The 21,676-nt window shown below is 57.8% G+C and overlaps 1 protein-coding gene across 13 annotated transcripts in view; it reads right to left on the bottom strand.

Annotated features, from left to right (window-relative positions):
- RBFOX3 (RNA binding fox-1 homolog 3) overlaps positions 1-21,676 on the bottom strand; it is a 135,956-nt gene that overhangs the window by 95,498 nt on the left and 18,782 nt on the right. For 4 of the 13 annotated variants that reach the window (XM_021534124.3, XM_021534137.3, XM_021534141.3 and 1 more), the window contains exon 1: positions 6,628-6,795. The exons of 2 other annotated variants lie outside the window; for them this stretch is intronic. The gene's annotated coding sequence lies outside the window, so the exon portion shown is untranslated. Of the gene's footprint in view, positions 1-5,498; positions 5,596-6,024; positions 6,112-6,201; positions 6,461-6,627; positions 6,797-7,404; positions 7,653-15,154; positions 15,239-21,676 lie in introns of those variants that run through there. 7 more of the 13 variants (XM_021534130.3, XM_021534126.3, XM_021534135.3 and 4 more) reach the window with 7 other exon arrangements.

Raw genomic sequence — 21,676 nt, 5'->3', positions numbered from 1 at the left:
TTTATTACGGAACCAGGTCACATTGCCTTGACACTGCGAGAAAATCCTTCATCGGGAGGGAAAATGGAGAAGGGAAAAGAGAAATAAAGGAGGGGACGAGAAGGAAGACCGGGGAGACAAAAACTAAAGCTGCTCCCCTCAGCCTGGGGACTTTCTGAGCCGGCGGGCAGGGGGGGCAGAGCCTCCCTCAGCGCCGCTCGCACCCCGGGTGCGCAGGATTATTTCTGCTGCGGCTTCACTTCCCACGCACCCTCCCACCCTCCACTGCTGAAAACGCCAAGAGGAACGGGGGGAAGCTTGATAAAACTTTTGACAGAATGAGGACAGAGTCCAGCCCTGCCCGGACAAATGGCCGCCACCGGCAGCCCCGGTGCCCCTGCCGGCAGAGACCACAGCCCCACACTGGCAGGATGCAGCACAGCTTCACCTCGCCATCCAACACCTGCTCAAGTGTCCACTGTCCTTTCTGGAGGCTCCAGCATCCCCCAGCACTGAGCGGCTGCTGCCTCCCTGTTCCCCAGCCCCGGGGGTTTGCCTGGCTCAAGGCACATAATCACAAAGCACCTCTGTCAGTATTTTACATCATGGCCATCCTCATGGAAACGGGCTGATCTCGCACCCCACCTGGGCTCCCCTGTGCCCACATCTGTCACCTCCCAGTACTGGACTGGGGGCAACTCATTCGGGACTCATTAAAGCTCCCGTCTCCACTAGCTCCTGTAGAGCGAGGCCCTGTCAGCCAAACCACAGTGAGATGGGACTCAGGGCACCAGCCCCTATTCCCAGTGCCTCCCACCATCCTCCCAGTGCCCCAGTGCCTCCCGTGCCCACGGCAGCTTTGTGCCACACAGTGGGAGCATCCAGGCTGTGTTGGTGCACAGCAGTGTGTGACCGTGGCACATGTCATGCCACCAGTGACACCAACAGAGCAGCCTCCTTCCCCACCTGCTCCAGAAATAAAAGCTCTTGGACAGCCCAGCCTGAGCTTTACCACATCAAACGGCTCAAAACAGAAGCATTTCCAGGGTGGGCAAAGGGACAAGGCTCCAAACCCCAGGACAGTGGTGGGGGAAGGCCACGGCTGCTCCAAATGTAGATGTTTAATTCTCAACACTGGCAGCTGCACTCAAGGCAGGAGAGGCAGGGAAGCCATGCACAGGGGTAACCATGGCAACTTCACGGAAGTTAAATAAAAACTTCTTTAAAAAAAGCTAACGAGGTCCCTGAATCATGCTTTATCAGCTGTGTTGCTATAAAGATCGAGATCCAGCCAGCTCAGGATTCCTAATTACTCCTGCAATATACTGGAGAGAGCTTTATTTAAAAAAAAAAAAAACAACCAAAAAACCTGGCTACGAACAGAACAATTTCGGCCTCTCTCCACGCTGGGATTTGCATAGTTCATGAAGCATCTTCCCAGATGAATCTGCTGCTGAGAGCCTTCCAAGGCAGCCCCCGCCTGCTCATGGCTCAGGGGGCTCTGGTGGCTGCACCCCAAGCCCTGTTCTTGTAGAGGGGACACAGGGAGAGCCCCAACACTGCTGCTGCCACATCCTGCCATGTCAGCACACTGCCTGCCAGCACAGCACTGCCCACAGGAGCATCCCATGCACCCGCCTGGGGCTGTATCCTGGATCTGGGTGGCTGCAGCAGGTGCCCCGGGCTGCCTACGGCCCCCTTGGCACAGGGGGTGTTCTCCAGCATCATCCACCACCCCTGCACGCTAAACACCTGCACACAGAGCCCTGCAGCCCTGAGCCTGCCAGAGAGGGACTCGGGCACCAGGGCAGTGACACCCTGACCTCAAGGATCCCCATCCCAGGGCCAGAAAGCAGCCAAACCAGCATCCACCCCCAGCAGCTCCCATCCCCACGGCACAGAGCTGCCATCACTGCCCACAAGCCAAAGCACACAGTCTGAGAGCCCCCTACACCCTTGTTCCTGCAGAACAGACTCTTGGACAAGCCCAGTAAACCCTGGAGGGTGAACAGCCCCTGCCAGCCCACGAACAGACCGTGCTGGAGCACCCACACCCATCAGTGGCTGGGCCCCAGCACGGCTTGGGGAAGCTCCATTAAAATCCCATTTCCATCAGTCACAGCAGCAAAGGCTGCTGGAGGACCTGCCAGAGCCAAAGGTTTGTCAGCAGTGCTTGGGGACCTCCCAAACCCACAAGCACAGGACAGCAGTGCCAGCACCCCCAGCACCCACACAACCTGAGCCCCAAAGAACCCTGAGCCCGGCTGGGCACAAATCTCTAACCACCACACTTAGCCAAAGGATGCTGGCTTCTCTGCTAGGGAGAGGGCTGCACCATGAGCAGCTTTAACGGGTTATTTGAGTCTTTATTTTCACAGCTTATGGTAAGAGTAAGTGAATTATAAGTATTATTTACTATATTTTTGAACTCATTTAATTTAAGCTGATTCTGAATGGAAATTAGAATCCTATTAAAATGTGGGGGGAAAGTCAGCCTTTTGAAGCAGATTATTAAGCAAAGCTACATTAAACATGTTGGAAGCATAAATATTGGGGAACAAGTTCCATATTTAGAAGAGGATTTATTCAGCTAAGGAAGTATCATCCATGGCCCAGGAACTGAGGAACCCGTTATCAAGGTCAAGATTTTATCAGCAGGTCTCAGATTCTCACACCCGTGTTTCACCCAGAGCTTGATTAACAGTTTAGAAGCCTGGAAAACTCTCCCTTTTGCTCCAGCTCCTGCTTTAGAATTAATTGTTTATTGATCCAACAGGAGGAAAATATTCTCTTGCTGCAGAGGAGCTGCCTGGAGCTGAGCCTGTTGTCAAAAGCTGTTTTATCACTTCCATAAATTCCAGCTGTGGTGACTTCCTCAGCTTCAATCGCCCTGTTTCTCCAGGCACACTCACAGATCCCTCTGGTAACTTTAGCAGATTACAGCTCCCAGGCCATTGCCCAGATCCCCACTTTCAGGAAGCCCCAAATCCATCAGACTGCCCAGAGGGAGCAGCAGTGGTTCCATCCAAAATCCACTAGTCCAGTCCTCTTGCTTATGTAAATCCCATTTTACCACACCTCCTCCCTGGGCAGCGCTGAGTGCCAGAGGGGCACAGTGGCCCAGGCAAGAGGGGAGAGAACCTGCTGGGGCTTGGAAAGCCCCATCCTCATCCCCAGAAAATCACACCTCCCACAGTAGCATCAGCCCAGATTCCAGAAGAGCCTTTTTAAACTTCTTTTTCCCCCCCAGGAAGAAAAGAATGCTAATGGGGAAATGCAGGCAATCTGGCAGGGTCCATGGCAGCGTGCACTTCCTTCCACCTTTGGGAAAACCAACAGCAAAACTCTGTGGGAAACCAGCTTTTCCCATCAAGGAAACCCTCTGCATCCCCTGCCTCCCACTCAGGATCTGTCCTCTCAGCTCCTGAACCTCCCAGGTGCCAAGGGTGCCAGGAGCCGGGCACACATCCACAGTGGATAATGGAACAGGAAAAGGGATCCTGTGCTCCTGTGCATGCTTTTACCTGTGAGAAATTCAATCTTGTCTCGTCGGGAAGAGACAAGGATGCCTGGAGCATCTGTGTGCGAGAGGAGCAAAGGGGAGATTTGCCTTCAGACTGGTTTATCAGAGGTTCAGAACAACTGCAATCTCAGTAACTAACAAAATGACAGAATTTGCTTCCTCATCTGGTATCCCAGCCTGTTAATTAACTTGCAGGAACATACATCCCAAAATACCTCAAACAATTCCAGCAGAAAGCACTGGAACAGCACCAACAGCAGCCGCTGCCTTACAGTGAGAGGAGGGAAGGAGAAGCTGCTGTCAGCAGCACCGAGCATCCCAGCCCAGCCAGGGATGGAGCATCCCCATGGAAGAGCTCTCGGCTCCGTGGTGATGCCCAAGGAGCTCCAGGCACCGCACAGCCGCAGCTCCAGGACTGCAGCACCTCCAGCACAACCCCTCCACCTTGGCCTGGCTCAAACCTCCCCCCCAGCTCCCCTTTCTCTGCCACGGCCCTTGGAAAGGAGCAGATCTGCCATAAGGACTCATTTTCCACTGAGCTCTCACCCCGTAAGGCTGTAAATTAAAAGAGAATGCAAATAAATTATGGAACTTCCCTCATGCCTTTTATTATCTCAATAACCTTCAGGGGGATTTATCCACCGTCAGCTGAGCAGCTGAGAGCTGTGCCGACAAACTAATTCAAGAAATGCACAGCTGAAAACCTTTATGCACCGAAGGAGAAATTTGGCCCAAGCTGCTGGAGGGGGCACTGAGGGGACCCCTTACCCCCAGTGCCTGAACACAGCTGGCTCAAACACCACTAATGCACTCCCCCCTCCAGCTGGGGAGATTCCCCTCAGCCACGGTGGCAAAAGAACTCAACTGTCCCATCCTGGGTGGCAATGAGGAATCCTGCTGGGCAGGGCAGCAAAGCAGCAGCAGCTGCATGGAGGGACAGGCTCTGCCACCAGCACAGGCTGCCCAACCACCGCAGTGCCTGGGATGCCATCCTGGTACTTCAGAATGACATGTTCTAGTGACGGGAGATGGAGAAACTGGAACTGGGAAAGGGAAAATCCCCAGCCCTTGTCACAGAGGGGCTGTGAGTGTGGAGCATACGGAGTGCCCACCACTGGCCAAGGCTAGGGGAGGGAGGCTGCAAAAGGTGGTTTTCCAAAGGGAGCATCACACAGAGCAAGGGTCACTACCCTAAAACTTCCCAGGCTGCCCAGGAGCAGCAGGAAAGGACAGGAGAGGCACTGCCACAGCCCTGTCACCAAGCACAGGGTGCCACAAGAGACTCCAGCCCCACACCAGGGGGGTCCCAGGGAGGTGCCTGTCAGCAACAGCTCCTTCAGCACCTCAGTCCTGCAATGCCCATCCCCACACGGTGCCCAGACTGTCAGGGAGGAGCAAGAGCTGCCACTGCCAGGCTGGGGCTTCCCAGCCCCTCCGTCCCCAAAAGCAACCGGCAGAGGTTCACATGCTGCTGCGGTTGTGTGCCCTGTGCCAGGGCTCTCTGCGGTGCCAAACAATCACACAGATCACTCCAGAGAAGCTGGGGGAAAATAAAAATTCTTCAGTATTTTCTGTGAAACAACAAACACAGCCTCAGCATCTCTCCCCAGAGCCAGGAATGAGCTACGACCAACAGCCAGGTCCAGGCAGCCCTGCCAGCCCCAGCCACTGCAATCAGCCCTCCCTGAAAATTATCAACTCCAGGCTCTTTCTCCATCTGTTATCCAGAAAAAAACAGCCTTAATTTCTTGCTTTGTGAGGCTTTATCAAGCCTCAACCATTTTAGCCTGAAAACAGGAAGCTGTTTGGAAAGCAGAGTGCCTTCATCTCTGCACTGTACCCAGCACGGCCAGGCCCCCAGCTTGGGGTATGACCAGATTGCAAACAGCACCGGGCAGCAGGATGCACCCCCAAAACACTGAGAGCTGAACCACAAGCCCTGGATGCCCCAGAGAATGATGGGCACATTAGAAGGAAAAATGAACAGTGCACTCACCAATGGTGATCTATGCCCACCCTGGGCTGTGCCCCCAGGACACAACACAGCCGCCAGAGCTGCCCTGCCCCAGTGCCAGGCATCTCTGGAGGCAGCAAGTGAGTGCCAAACCTTCACCAAAAGCAGCTGAAAATAGCTGGGATTGTTAATGTCACGCTTACTGGAGTGAGAAACTGAGAAATCCCCGCTCCCCCCCAATCCCTCCGCCTGCACACACGAGCGCTGCCAACGCCTTGCCAGGCTGCTCCCTCCGAACGGGTGCCCCCAGCTCCGGGCTCGCACTGCCCGGCAGGGCCTGCCCCACACCGCGGCTGTTTGCTCCCGGTGTGCCCTGACGCCTTCGGAGGTGACGCCGCAGGCGATGCTGCGAGCACTGAGCGGCTCCCGGCACGCACACCTCCAGGGACCGGGACAAGGGCTGGAGAACGGCACCGGGCGGTCACACACGCCACACACACACCCCGGTGACCCCCGAAGGGCCTTCACCATACACCCGCCCCTCCCGGCACACGAGCCCTGCACATACCTGCACAGGGAGCCCGACTGGCAACGAAATTCCTGGAGACAGAGAGGAATTCAGGAGAAGAGAAGGCCAGGAATAGCTACCCCACTTGCCCGATTATGCCCCACAGCTGACCCAGGACCCTCTCTCTCTCCTCTTTTATCCAGACTCCATCTCACCCAACTTTTTCCTACAAATTACCTTCACTGGAGGATGTGATGACAACTAGCGCCAGGTTATTGTTAGCAGCTGTGCATAATTAAGGGGCATTACGAATCCTTAACACAAACTTAACGGGGCCCCTCGTGCGTCAAACGTTGCCCCCTTGACCGGGCCAGGTGAGCCACGAACCCTCACGGGCTCCGGCACCGCCGCCGCGGCACCGGATCCCGGAGCGGAGCGGGGACCGCCTCGCGGTCGCTGCCACGCCGGCCTCCCCCGCTCCGCCGGGAGCCGCCAGCCTCCTCCGGGATGCGCTCCGGCAGCGCCGCCCCGGGGCTGCCACTGTGGCTCCCGGTGCGGCTCTCGGTGGACATCCCTCCCCAGAGCCGCCCCGGCGGAACTTCGCCGCCCCCGCCCGCCGCCTCCCCGCTCCCCTCCCCGGTGCCGCCGCCCCCGGTAACTCACGCGTTCAGACGTCCCCGCCACGACGGCGCAGGGCGGCCGCGGGTCCCCGCCCGCCGAGCGGCATCTCCCGAGCAGCAGCGACCGGGGCAGCCCGGCGGCGGGTCGGGCTCTCCGGGCTGGGCCGCGCTCTCCGGGCTGCGCTCACCGGGCCGCCTCGCACGCGGCTGCGTCCGCGCCACCGGAGCCACCGAGCGCGCGCGCCCGCCCGCCCCCGGCCCCGCCCCGCCCCGCGGCTGCCGCCCCCCGCCCGGGGTCCCTCCCTCCCTCTGCGGGGAGACCCGAGCGGGATGGGAACCCTGCACCCCACCCCGCACCGTGCCCGGCGTCCGCTCCCCACAGGCTCCCGCCACTGCGCCAGGAAAAGAACCGGGTTTTGTCTGTTTCTCCCCCAAAAACGAGCCTCCAGCAGCGGCCCCGGCACGGAGCGGGCTGCCCCGGGGGTTTCTCCCAATCCCTCCTCGTCCTCAGCAGCACCGAGCACTGCGGCCGCGCGGGTGATGAGGAGCAAAGACCCCTGAACAATCCGGATCAGGGACACCGATTCCATCGTTCCATCGCTGTGCATCCACCTGGACACCGGGTGGGATACCCGGGCACTGAGCGGGATGCCCAGGCTCACGTCAGCCCCTGGCAGGGCGGCAGCGGGAGCGGGGAAGGGGATTTCCAATCCTCACTGCAAATACTGGGAAACGCGAGGCGGTGCCGGGAGCCCACAGGATGTGGGTCTGTAGCATCCCCCAGACTCACTAAAGCTCCGTTCGTGTCTCAGCCCCTTACCCTTTCTTCCCTTTCAATCACATTTAAGGGTCTCTGGGCAGCGATCCGGGCATTCCCACCGCAGCTGGAAGCTTCCTGGGGTGTTATGCAAGAGCAGACCTCTGGCATTCACGGCTCTCTCGTTCTCCGGCTGCTCATCTCCTCCCCTGGGAAGCAGCGGAGCGGCGCAGACCTGCGCTATCGGACCGAGCAGCGCCCGCCTGTCCGCGGTCCTGCTCTGCCCTTTCCTGGGCTCGTTGCCGAGAGTTCCATCCCGGAAAGAGCCGTGAGCCGCTCTGGCAGCGGGTCCCTCACAGCGGGCAGCCAAGCCCCCCGAATCCCACTGGCCTAGGGGATGTCACAGTGCTGTGACAGCTCCTGCTGGTGTTCCTGTATGGGGCTCAGCACTTTTTCCCGGCTCAAACGATTTGTTTGTGGCTCCCAATAGTTAAGACTGCAGTGAAGCTCCCCAAGCTCTGTTTCCTGAGAAATATCTGGAATATCTACAGCCTGCTTGAGCAGGAAGTTATCTCCTATCACTTTAGCACTGGGCCATCTCTGAGACTTTCTCAGGCTCCTGCAGAGCCCACCCGCAGCCTCCCAAACCAGGCACTGCTCCCCCTCCCCTCACAGCTCCCCTTCCCTCCCGAGGGCTCTGAAGACCACTCTGGAGAAAACCACCAGGGTTATGAGGAGCCACCACGTGAGTGAGGACCATGAACACACGGGCTGCGCCTCACCCATCCCCACATCTATTCCGGATGATCTACGGGTGTATTTTTAGCCCTCGGGGCCGCGGCAGCCCTTGTTCTCCCGACAAAGGCAGCCAGGCCCGCTCTCGGCTCTGCCCTGCTGTGCCGCTTCCTCACGCTTCACTGAGGTCGAAGATGCTTTAGGCAGCAGATTTGGAGAACGAGGAGCTGGGAATGCGGGAGAGCTCAGCTCTGCAAAACCTTCCCCTCATCCCGAGCCTCCCGGCTGACTGACACCCATCCACCCCTGGAATCGCAGCCCGGTTCCCACTTGGGAGGCGCAGCCCGGCAGGCGGGAGGGGCGCGCCGAGCGCGCTCGGGTGCCGGCACTGCGGAGCGACCGCCGGAACGGAACAGGCCCGGGCACCGGCACCGGGACCCCGGCGGGAACCACCCGGAGAGGAACCCTCCGGGGGAACCTGCCCGAGGATCTCCAGGAGGCCAAGTGCAGGAGTGTCCTCCCCGGCCGTGGGAGAGCAGGAGGAGGAGCAGGCGGGGATAATGGCTGAGGATGCACGGAGCGGCAGCGGAGGGAAGAGCAGCCCTTGGAAACAGCACAAGGCAACAAACCCCTGCAAGGCTGTTTGTGAAACACGGGAACAAGTATTACTCTGGGAAAAATATGTTTTTCCTTTTTTCTTAGCCGATTTCACAGCCTATTTGCGATCAGGGCTTTCATTTGGAGGCAGTCAGAGTTGTTTAAATTACTGCTGCTGGGATTTGTTTTATCTTTAAGGAAGATGTGGTTTTCCTCAGAGCTATGGCTGGAGTACAGAGATGACAAGACCCAGTGTGGCTCCAACTGGGTTTTTCCCTGAACGCAGCTGCTGGAATGTGGAGCCCCACAGCCCCAGTTCTAGGGATCCCCACATTCCCCAGGGCTGAGCATCGTGCCCCAACCAGGGCACTGCCAGGCAGCCAGTCCTGGAATCTCTTCCACAAGGCAACAGAGGCCACTCAGTACCAGGAAGAGACAATAAGACAACAGCCCCCATATCCTCCCCCATGGCTCTCAGGGATCCTCCACTTTGAGGTGCCCAAAGGATGTTCCACCCCTCCTCCCGACTCTGCCCAGAAAAGGGAGATGTTCAGCTCTGACACAGCCCCGGCAGCTCGAGCCCAGACCTGCCAAGAGCTTCACCTGCCAGTGCCTGTCCCACCAGAGGGCCGTGGCTACGGTGCCAGCTGGAGCTCTCCCCAGAGAGCTGCCAGAACAGCAGGTACCTGCACCACCCTTGGCTGCAGTGGAGAAGGTGGGATGACATAGCAAGACCTGAGGTTGTTTTTTTGGCAAGTGTCAGATGCCCTGACCCAAAAAACCCACAGCGGAACGTGCAATCCCAGCGAGGCACTGAACAGACACACTCAGACTGCAAAGCACCGTGGGAGGAGTCGGGAGAGCCATGCTGATGGGTTCTGTAATAATGCTTTTTAAAATATAATTTCTGATAGATTTTATAGCTAAGTTATGTAACATAATGAGCAAATCTACAATGCAATTGTCACTGCACATTAACGGCGAAATCCTGAGCCTCTATTACACTAACAAACTTATTAAATCAGTGAACATTGCGCTGCATCAGTCAATTATTGAAACAATGCCAAGATTGGGAGAACAATCTGATATCCATTACAGGGAGCAGGAGCAGGGATGTGACTGGGGCTGCCCGCATGGAATGCTTTAGAGCATTCCATGGATTTATGGCATCGATGGACACCTCACCTGCTGGCATTCCACAGCTGCTTCCCCTGCTCCAGGGAGGAAATGAGCCCAGAGCCAGCCCAGTGCTTGCACCCCAGGTCCCTGCTGAGAGCAGGAGGAGTGTGGGGGAAGCGCCGCTGGTCCCAAGAGCTGGGGGCTGTGGCATCAGCCACACTCAGGGACAGAAATCACCCTGCAAAGAGGCAAAGCCCTTGGAAAAGTGAGGGACACGTGGCAGCGGGTGCTGCCCAGCACTCAGATCGCTGCCTCCTCCCAGGCACCGCCTCGGGCCCCATCACTGCGCTGATCCCCCAGCCAAAGCCTCATCCCTGATGCCCACCCTGAGCCCCTTCCCAAAGCATCCCTGGAGCATCAAGGGAGCAGCAGGGGATACGGAATGGCTGGGGTTCAGCAGCCACCTCACTGCCCCTCTCCAGGGAGCTGGCATCAGCCAGAGCCAGCAGCTCTGTGCCCACAGCAGAGCTTGGGCTGAGCTCATCCCTGGCTCCAGGACTACAGCCACCCACTGCCACACAGATTTCCAGGGCAGGGCACTGCTCCAGCACCAGGATAGGGCATGAGAAGGCTGGCAGGGCCCTGCAGACCCCCAGCTCTCACATCCCCCTTGACCCTGTGAAATCCCACCAACACCAGTGTGACATCTTCAGGAGATTGTTAATGTGAAATAAGGCAAGCTTGGGGAAACCTGAGAAGATGTCCATGCAAACACCTCAGCAAAGTGTGCCTTGCACCTCGGCGAAGTGATTTGACACAGCACTAATTATGCAAATTAATCATCAGTAAATTAGATCCTTGGTTATTTATTTATTTTGCATTCTGCGCTGCAGCCCAGCAGGAGCAGCACCCGGAGAGAGGAGCAGCTCCATTCCGGCTGGGAAGGAATGTTTGGTAACATGTTGCATGATCTGGCCTCCCCACATTCCTTCTCAGATGAAATTTGGAATTGATTTGCTGGTATCACACCGCTCCCAGCCCTCAATATGTCATGGCAGCTAATGAACCGTGCCAGAGACACATTTATAACCCACTATTAGCTGCTTCCATTGCAAAGAGATTTTTTTTTTCCTCTTTGCTCTGATGTTCTAAAACTTGTATAAACAAACCAAACATGACATACACAGAAAAAAACCAAAAAAACCAGCAGCACCAAAATCACCACAGCAAACACGTCTCCTGAAGGCAAACTACTTGTGTGACTCCCACCTTCCCTCCTGGACCCAGCTCTCTAGCTACAGAAGAGGCCCTGGACAACCACCCAAAATACCCCTGATTTTCCCCCAGGTTCCTTCCTAGCCCCTGCTCCCTCCAGGCAGAGCAGGGAGAAAGGGGCTTCCACACACAGCTCCCTGCTCCCCACATCAGCAGCTGGAGCAGGGATCTTGCTCCAAAGGAGGAGCAGGGAGGTGATGCTGGGGACAGAACTGGAAAGGCCCAGAAGGCAGCGGGCATTCCCCATCACTCCAACCCTCATCCACACGTCACAATGGCAGCCACAACTCTATTGGGGGAACAAGAGCTAATTAAATTTACTGGGATCACTGAAGAGGAAATTATTTAATATTCTGCATGGAATTTAGTATCTGAAAGCATGAACGGCCCTGTTTCATCAGAGATCTGTTCCTTCCAAGCATTCAACTTTACTTTTGGGAGGCAGTGGGCCACCAGGGACAGGCGGGGATGGGGCAGGAGACTGCCAGCAGGAACCCCGCTCCCAGAGCCAGGCAGAAACAAACAGTGGAGAGCCACGGGTGCTCCCGACGGAGCAGCAGCTCTGCCACCCAGGGAGAGCAGCCTCCCGAGGGGCTCTGCTGCCTCCTCTGAGGGAGGATCCTCCCATTACCATCCACCGGTGCTTCCACACTGAGCTGCTGCTTTGTTGGAACTCAAAATGTCCCTCAGACATTTGGTTGGAGGCATTTGAGACCCTGGCAGGCAGCTGGAAACAGCTGTGATTTTGGGTTTGAGCCATGGAATGAGTTACCAACTTTGAAGGTGGAACAAGGAGTCACAAAAGTTTAGATATTATAGAGTAGAAGTAGTCACAAAGTAGAGGGAAGAATTTTTTAGTATTGTACAAGGGGGTTTTAACACCTGTGCAGGGAGGTTTTTACTTTGTACATGGGGGCCAGAGGTTTTAAGATGGAAGAATGTAGGCTGGTCCTGTTCCTCCTCTTTCTTCTTCCTCACCTCCATGTTCTTGGTGATGTTGGCACTCACAGATTGGTTTAGACTGGAAAAGCACCATTTAATATAGGTAATAGGCATTGGGGAAAAACTGTAAACATGTAACACGTAATGTACCATATAAAAGACAGCAGCAGCCCTGGGCAGGGGAGAGAGAAGAAGCAGAAGAAGCAGAAGCAGGAGAAGAAGCAGAAGAAGAAAGGAGAAGGAGAAGGAGAAGGAGCACGGAGCGCCTGAACCAGGCCAGGGTTATGACACTGCTCCTCCTCTGAGTGCCCACGTCCCGTGGGGCCCTCGGCTGGTGACCTGGCACTGCCACCAGTGCCATGTGAACAGCCAAAATGGTGCTGCTTCTGAGCCCCGCCCTTTGCTCCTCCATCAAAAGAGGAGCCCAGATTGGGCACAGCAGGATCCAGGGAGAGCAGAATTTTACCACAGGGAACCTTCACCTTGGCTGTGCATGCCCGTGGTGCTGCTCACCTGGATCTGCGCTGCACAGGGATCCCAGCACTGAGCTCTCCCACAGCGGCTGCAGGGTGTGCCATTCCCCAGTGCAGGTCACACACCCTTGCCATAAAACCAACATCTTTTTGGTGGACCAAGAGCCACCAGGGCTGGGCTCCCCCAAGGACATGCCAGCCTTGTGCTGGAGACCCCCAGCTCCAGCCCCTCAGCTTCCCTGTTTCCCTCTCTCCGCCCTCACACACACAGAAGCAATGATAAGTAGCAATAATTTTGCTTCTGTATTTGTGTCACCAAAACTTCCAGCTAATTCCTGTAGCTGCCAGCATGGAGGCACTAATACCTCTGTGAAAGACAAAGCAATTATTTCTAAACATAGCTTGTTCCTTGCATTGTCACCACCTGAACCACCCAACCCCTGGGCCACTGTTAGCATCCTCCTCTAACTAGCGGGGGGAAAATGAGAATGTTTTTCCCCAAAAACATATCCCTGCTCCTCTCCGGGTGACAGACACCCCACTGCTGACCCAGACAGAGGCACATTTGCTGTGCACCAGTGTCTCCAGCCAGATGGAGACACCACGTCTGCCACAGGACCCTCTGCAGCATCAGACTTTGTTATGCTGTGGGTCTGCTCTCAAGACATTAAAATGAGCCATAAAATGACGAGTGAAGTGCAATAAGGGATGTAAGTAGAAGGGAGAATGTAAATGGTGGCACTGGCATAAGCACAGCACCCGCCAAGCGCCTGTCCCCACCGCTCAGCACCCAGCAGGGGACACAGCTCGTGCATGGCCATCCTGGGGGTCCCTGCCCCTCCCTCAGGTGCCCACCCTATGGAGCTGTGAGGGGCTCAGAGCCTTGAACAAGGTACCCCCAGCTGGCACAAAGCCCCAGACTGTGAGCAGCCCCTGCCCCGGGCGGGCACGGGGGGGGGAAGAGCTGCCGAGTTAACGAGCAGGCTCCCCACCAGGGGCTGAATGGAGGCGGCACCTGGAGGCAGCGCACCTGGCTGACCTACATACCACCGCTGGTGGAACATGGAACCGCACTCTGCAACGGCTTCAGCGTGGGGAAGCTCTGGCTCTGCATGTCATGAAGCCTCTGCCTCCCCCCACCGCGGCCTCAGCGATCCGAGGGATTTATGGGAACAGGCAGAGGCTGAGCAGGAGAGCAGGAGCTACACCCCTGCACTGGGATTTTGGGCAGACACTCAGCAGCATCCCAAATGCCCACACAGCTCCCAAAGCAAGAGGCTCGCAGCCCCGGGCAGGGCACTGGGATCCTGCTTTGGCTGCTTCCCATTCCACCCCAGTGACATCCTCCACATCCCGCCCTGCCCAGAGCTGCTCAGGCACCTCCATCCCCAGCTGCTACATGGGAAAGTGTCAGGGATGCTCCAGAGTCGTCCACAGCAGGAGGTGGTCCCAGGCAATGTTACAGGTGTGTTACACCTGCAGCTCCCAGGGGAGGGGAGCCTGGAGCACCCCTGAGCCGAGGGACCAGCTCCCTGGGAACTGCCCTTAAAAATATTTCCATCACTCTTCAGAGTCAACCTGCGGTACCACCTCCACTAATTAACCACTACATTTTAATTAAACATTGATTAGCAACTAATTAGTCTAATGATTAGTCACCTGAAGAAGACAAAGCAAAATACTGGGGCTGCCAAGATAGGAGCCGGAGAAGGCAAATGATGAAAGATGAGAGGCAGCTGAAATTCCTCCTCTGCTTCCCCTCTGGGCCAAATGTTTCCTTGTGGTTTGGTCCTTCACAGATGAAGCTTCGAGGTGAATTTTTCTAATTGTAGCAATTCTGTCAGAATCTCAAGTGAGCGGTGGGGAGGAGACTGAGCTATTTCATCTTTCTCATCAGATCTCAGATTGTTAATATAGCTAAAGAGCCTCTCCCAGCCCGAGGAGACTGAGACTGTCACTATAACTGAGTCAAGGGAGACTTTTGTGCCTTCAGTGCTGCAGTGTCCCGAGGAGATCCCTGTGGAAGGCAGAAGCCCCTGGGCCCAGCACTGCATCCCCTGTCTGTGGGGACACCCCTCAGGCCCTGCCAGCACTCCCGGTCACACCCCGGCTGCTGTCCCCTGCCCGCTGGAGGGGCTCCCAGCACTGCACTCCCCCTCCCCACAGAACTGCCACTGCCACACGATGTGCAGGGCTCTGCCCAGCGGGGCCGGGCACCCCCCGGGCACTGGGACCGAGGAACGGAGTGCCAGGGCACGGCACAGCCCTCTCGGCTCCCTGCCCTGGACGGATCCGGGCTGGGGACCCGCGGCTCTGCCCGCAGGCACACCCCGGTGCGAGCCTGGGACCCGCTGCTCCTGCAGGCTGAGAGCACCACCCCAGCGAGCCCTCCGCAGGACATCGGCTCCTGTCACCCCAAAACAGCCCTCACGGCACTCGGCCCGGCGCGGACGCGGCTCCGCACTTACAGGAGCCGGAGAGCCGGGCCAGGTCCGCAAAGGCAGCGAAGCCGCACACCGAGGGCTCGTGTCCAGCCCCGTGCCCCGAACGGGCCCCGCGGTGCCGCTCCCGCTCGGCCCGGGCTGCTCCCCGCACCCCGCTCATTCACCGGGCCGTGCTGGATGAGATGTTTATTATTTCACTGGTCCCTTCTGTGAGATAATCCTATTTACCTCCATCGCTTATGCCTCAGAAAATCTCTGGCTGACGGTTATGAAAGCACTCCCAGCCACGCTCCCCCGGCGCTCCACAGCTCCCTCCTCCCTGCCGGCTCCTCTCCCCAGCATCCCCGGCAGCTCTGCAGCCCCTTCCCTCCCTCCCTCCTCCCTCTTTTCCAAGTGGCTTTGCCTCCTGCAAGTCTGAGCCTCGCCGGGTCTTTCATCCTGTCCCGGCTCATTTCCAGCTGCGCTCTCCGCTCGGGACTTTCACGGGAAGGTGAAGCAGGAACGCTGGGCTGTTGAGCCAAGCCCGCACCGGGCTGGACCCACCTGGGAAGGGCCGGGGAGGCCGCGGCTCGGAGGTGCTGCATGAGAGGCGCATCGGCATCTCTCCCCCTGCTCAGGCACAGGAAAATGCCCCCGGAGGTCACCCGAAGGCAGAGGCCGGGCAGGACGGGCCGGGCCGGGCTCAGCGGGGAAAGGTGCGGTTCAGGAGCCAGGCATCCGCAGCCCAGCCTGGCCAGCGGGACCAGGGCAGGAGCCCCTGAGCCCCGGGGGTGCAGGGACCCGCACTGGGGTGCGAGAAGGGTTAAGCCAAACCCTCAGGCCGTGCCCCCGCTGGCAGGGCTGAGGGACATCGATCGCCTCACACATCTCCCCACGCTGGCATCGGTACGATCAATGGGGTCGGGCCGGGGGGTGGCAGCTGAGTGGATACCGACACCTTCCTCCCGCTCCTCCTCCTCCTCGTGCTGGGAATGGCCCCCGCTGGAAGCCCCCAGAGCTCCTACACCGGAGCTCCCTTGGGTCTCCCTGCGCAGGAGCCTCCCGGCCCCGGCGGAGGCAGAGCCCAGCAGCGCGGGCAGCACCTGCTCTGGCAGAAGGGCCCGGCCTGGGCTGTCTGCAGGCGCTGCCGCACACCGGGACACCGCGAACAGCCCGGAGATATCCAGGCACGCTGGGAAGAGCCTCTGGTCTCCCTGTCCTGCCCAGGCTGACCCAAGGAGCCAGCTCCACCAGCTCCTGCCCTGCAGCCTCATCCAGCTGCAGGCGCTGGGCTCCAGCAGCAGGAGGGGCAGCGGCTCCGGCTGCGGCTGTTTCATGCTTCTACAAAGCAATCTGCTCCTTGGGCTCCTCTGTTCTTCCCTCTTATGCAACTGCACAAAATGTAGAGGAAAACAATCCCCTGGATGCTACTTTATCTGAGGAGCTCGAGCGGCTTTGCACAAAGCAGCAGTTTCAGCAGGAAGAAAACAAAGGAAGCGGCCATGTCTGAAAGGCTGCTCCTGAAATCTGCCCTGCCTTCTGGGATCCTGCCTCGCCCAGCTCCCACAGGGGTCCCTGCACACATCCCTGCTCCCTACATCCATCCCTGCCTGCATCTCTGCCTCCTGCTGCTTCCTGCATCCATCCCTGCCCCTTGTCCCCTTCCCCACCTCCATCCCCCTCTGCCCGCTGGGCAGGGCTCTGCCTCTGCTCACCCTCTCAGAGAAGCAAGCTGGGCCTGGTGGGATCCAGGATCAACGCACGCAGCTGCCCTGGGGCTCGGGCGCCCCGGGGTGCCAGTGCCCAGGGCGGCGTGGGGAGATCCCGGCAGGCAGCCCAGCCTCTGCACCGCTGTCAGCCTGGCAGGGGCTGCCACTTACCCGGTACCTCGGGGCACCTGCACTGCCAGGGCCAGGACAGCAGCGCTGGGGGCAGCGGGGCCGTGCCCCAGCACTGCCCCACACACACAGCCCCTCGCCGCAGACACGCTGGCACGGGGACCTCGGACAATTACAGCTTTCGTGGTGCAAACCAAGGATTTTAGAGCAGCCGAGGCAAGGGATTGATTTCTTGCTTTGCTTTAAGTGCAGCTAATGTAATAGGTAATTTATTTAAATTGATAGCACAGAGAGAAACTTGGTTTTTCTCTCTTCTGAAAGGATTCCACCGTGTTGGGTGACCCAAGTGAACTGCAGAGCTGGGCTGAGGGCCCTGACACCTCCCAATAGCTGCCTGGATCAGCTTGTCATATTTTTCAATTCATTACAGCCATTTTAGCAAACAACTACTATGCATTTTTTTGTTACAACAGCTCTTTCTGTGTTAGTTGTGTGTGAGCTAGTACCTGCCTTAACCACTTAGAGTAAAGCTTTCCCCCCCAGGAAGGGGTCAGGGATCCCCAGAACCCCACAGCTGAGCAGGGAGAGGGGGTGAGGGGTCCCCCCGTGGAGGCAGCCCAGCCCAGGGACTCGTCCTGTTATTGGAGCCCTTCTGGGATGTGCCGTGGGATGCTCGGAGCCTCTGGCCACGGGCACAGCAGAGCACCGAGGGGAAGGAGCAGCCCTGCACTGCGAGTGTGGCTCTAACACCTTTGGGAACCACCTTTAGTGCTCCCCGCAGGATCCCTGGCTGTGCTGAGCCCCAAGCAGCACATCCCCACAATGACTGCAGCAATGAGTAAATGGCTGCAAGTCTGTGCCCAGCTCTTCTGACCCGTCCTGATGAGGACCTGCTCCTCGAGCCCCGAAGTCAGGGGTGTGGGCACACATCCTGCAGGCACAGAGCCCCAGGGAAGTGGGCAGGGCTGCAGGGGAGTCCTTCCCCCTGGGTGCCCCAGGAAGCCCTGAAAGCTGTGCCTGACACCCCAGTAAGAGGCAATAGAAAGGGAAGGAGCAGGGGGCTGAGGTGGGGCTCCTCGGCACCTCCGTCACTGCCCAGGCTCTGCATCCCCGACGATCCCAGAGCCTCCCCAGCCCCCGGCTCCCGGTGGCAGGATTACAGCTGATGCTGCTCAGCCCTCCCGCCGGCTGCAGGAGATCCCACTGCTGCCACTGCGGCTGCACCGAGCTCGCTGTAGATCTGATTACGTGATAGAGAACATCAGAAATGCAACTTGTTGCCTATTTCCCAGAGTAATTAATTTCAACTGTATTGAACAAATGACATAATTTGAGGATTTCTGGGTTATGGATTAAGTAAAGACCAGATGAGAGAATCCTCATTGGCTCGGAGATTAATTAATAGTGTGAAGTGAAGCAAGCCCTCTCCTCTCCTCTCCTCTCCTCTCCTCTCCTCTCCTCTCCTCTCCTCTCCTCTCCTCTCCTCTCCTCTCCTCTCCTCTCCTCTCCTCTCCTCTCCTCTCCTCTCCTCTCCTCTCCTCTCCTCTCCTCTCCTCTCCTCTCCTCTCCTCTCCTCTCCTCCCCTCCCCTCCCCTCCCCTCCCCTCCCCTCCCCTCCCCTCCCCTCCCCTCCCCTCCCCTCCCCTCCCCTCCCCACGGAAGCAGCAGTGCCATCGATCAGGGCAGGGAGCTCCGGCCGCTGCTTCCCACACCAGCCCCGGGGAATGCCAAGGAATAAAGCCACACTTCGTGCTTCCTCAAGGCTTCCCGCTGCCCTGGCTGGCTGAGCACTCCGTGATCCATCCCCTCCATGCCCAGATCCATCTCCCCTTTCCTGCCCTGCTCCATCTCCTCCTCCTGGGGCACAGACTCAGGCCAAAGATCTCCCCACACACAACTTCAGCTTCTCTGAAGATTTTCTGTGTGGGGCCAGGCAAACAGGGCTTGGTGCAGCTTTTATTCATGAGGCAGGCATTTATTTAATGTGCCTTGCAATGCAGTATCTTTGATCCAGAGCAGCACCTAATTAATTATTTTTCCTTTCTTCTGTACCATCCCCTCACCGAGCGCTGAGGGCCCGAATGGAAAAGCTCCCTTCCAATGACTCTGCATAATGAGATGGATTTGGACTCCAGCAAATTTGTTCAGTTTTATGGAGTATTATATGAAAATGCTGTGAAATTAAGTTCTGTCTTTGCTATCACGCCATGGCCATCAGAGCGCTTTTATGTGCGGCGCTGAGACTAAAAGATGGGAAAGGGAGTCCTTGCTGGAGTAATGTGGCAACCAGGGAGAGGGAGGAGCCGTGCAATGAGGATGACATGGTGCAGGGTTAGACTGGGAGATAATGAAGCAAACAAGAAAGAGATGCAGATGAAGAGGGCTGCAAGCAAAGAACCTGGAACTGGAGCGGCAGCAGGCAGGAGGCTCCGGCAGCGGGGAGGATGGGGAGGACAGGGAGGGCTTCCTTCTTCCTATTTTCCCTCTGTAGGAGCCACACTCATGACACAAGAAGGCAAATGCCACCATCCTGGGGGCCACAGGAGGCTCCCCAAGGGGAGCTGACTCTTGCCTAGTACACCTCTGTCTGCCCTTTCTCCTCCTCCCCAGCAGCTCCTTTCCTGAGCCAGCTCCTTCACTGCCTGCTGATTCCTTCCTTTTCTTTCTCTCTCCTCATCTCCTCCACCCCCAGCCTTCCACCCCCTCCTCTTCTCATCAGCCCTGCTCCCCTGCATCTACCCCAGAGTGAGCTATTTTCTCCCTTGGCAACTTTATAACCCGTCTCCTTGCCTGACAGCAATTAAGTAGATGCTTCACTCCCAATCCCATGGCCCATAAACACTGGGAAAAGAAAATGTTATGAAGAAGCAAACAATCAGATGTGCACACAGATGTACATACACATGTGCAGAGAGACGAGGACAAATGGGGGACACTGGGAGAAGCTGGGGGGCACGGCTGACCCCTCCTTTGTGCACAGTCTGGAGACCTCACACAGGCTGCAGCCCCCAAAAAGCACAAGAGAGGAGAGAGATTTCAATAAGGCACAGGAAGGAGTGAGGCACCATCCATCCCTAGGTCTCCCCAGCCCCCATGCCCAGGGCTGCCTTTCAGACAGCTCCAGCACTCACAGAGAAATAAAACAGCCAAAAAACACACACACACACACACCAAAAAAAAAAAAAAAAAAAAAAAAAAAAAAAAAAAAAAAAAAAAAAGAGCAGCTCACCCCCCCCACTGTGATGGATGGGATTTTTTGGTGCCTGACAGGCCCTGAGCCTCTGGGGACCAGCACTGATAAATCACCTTTCAGCTTGCCATGAACATCTTCACTTCCACAGCCTGGCTGGCCACTGGCATGGTCACTGGTACAGCACTGGCACGGTCCTGGCACAGCACTGGCACAGCCCTGGCACAGCACTAGCACGGCCCTGGCACGGCCCTGGAACGGCACTGGCACGGCACTGGCACGGCCCTGGCACGGCACTGGCACGGCCCTGGCACAGCCCTGGCACAGCACTGGCATGGCCCTGGCACGGCCCTGGAACGGCCCTGGCACGGCCCTGGCACAGCACTGGCACGGCCCTGGCACAGCCCTGGCAGAGCACTGGCACAGCCCTGGCACGGCCCTGGCACGGCACTGGCACGGCCCCGGCACAGCACTGGCACGGCCCTGGCACGGCGCTGGCACGGCGCTGGCACGGCCCTGCCGAGGGGGACAGCAGGTATCCCCGGAGCCACCTCCCGGGAGCCGCTGCCGTTCGGAGCCCTGGGCTCCCGAATTCCCGCAGCGCTGCGCCGCTCGGAGCGCCGGGCTGCGCCGGGACGCGCTCCCGAGGCAGCCGCGGATCGGCCGCTCGGCCGGAGCCGCCCCGGCACTGCCCGGCGCTGCAGCCACCGGGGCTGGGCAACATCGGCACCGGGGCAAACACAGCCGGGCTAAAACCAGCTCCGCCCCGGAGCAGCTGAAGCACAAACCAAGAAGAAACCAGCAACCAGTTAGGAAGAGAGTACAAAATCCAGGCGATTACTGAAAAGCTCTGGACATGGCTGTGAATCCAACTGCTCCAACAGCATCTCCAAGCGATTAAGAGAAAAATCAAGATGTGGACAGAACTAAATTGGCCATAGGTGAAAATGGCTCAATTATTCCTAGTGCCAGAACCACAGGGCACTTCCCTCTGCTCCTGATCCACAACCTCCCATTAATTAGCAGAGCTCGCAGAGAGAAAAAACGCTCCGAGCTCCAGAACGAGCCCCAGCCAGAGACCCCAAGGTGCCACACACACCGTGAGTGCTGTGTGAGCTGGGAGAGCACTAACACCACCCCGGCACAGTTCCAGGGAGCTGGGCAGGATCGGGATCGGGATCGGGCCAGCTCAGGGAGCGGTGAGAGGCGGGTTTTGCCCTCTGGCAGAGCAGTCAGGCTGCATGGTGATGAGGACTGTCCTGGCTCTGCACAGGGATGTCCTGCTCCTGCCCACACCAGCCGGCCTGATGTCCCTGCCCACGGGGATGCCACGGCGCAGGGTAACAGCCTGCAGGAGCAGAGGACCTAAGGAAGAAACAGGGGTCCTTGAGGTTGGAATGAAGAACTCCTGAGCCTGGAGAGGCACTGAGTGGGATGGAGGAGCAGGGCTGACTTGTGAGAGCAGAGCTCTGAGCAGAATCCAGCCCAGCGCAGCCCTCCGTGGGGCTGGGTGGAGGACAGAGATTATCACAGGCATTTGCTCCCCAGCGTCTCCACTCCACTCTTTGCAGGAATCTTTTACAACTACCAATGCATAAAACAACAACAACAACAACAAAAAAAAAAAAGTTACCAGGAAGCCGTGTCCCCTCCCTGCCAAAGTTCGGAACATGCTGTCATCAAGAAAAATGATGCTGGCAAGAGAGAAACCCGCTGGGGCTGCTGGCAATTTCCCAGGCTCCAG

The sequence above is a fragment of the Lonchura striata genome, chromosome 19 (genome assembly GCF_046129695.1).
Source record: "Lonchura striata isolate bLonStr1 chromosome 19, bLonStr1.mat, whole genome shotgun sequence".
NCBI lineage: Eukaryota > Metazoa > Chordata > Aves > Passeriformes > Estrildidae > Lonchura > Lonchura striata.
This window is presented reverse-complemented; position numbering and strand designations above follow the sequence as displayed.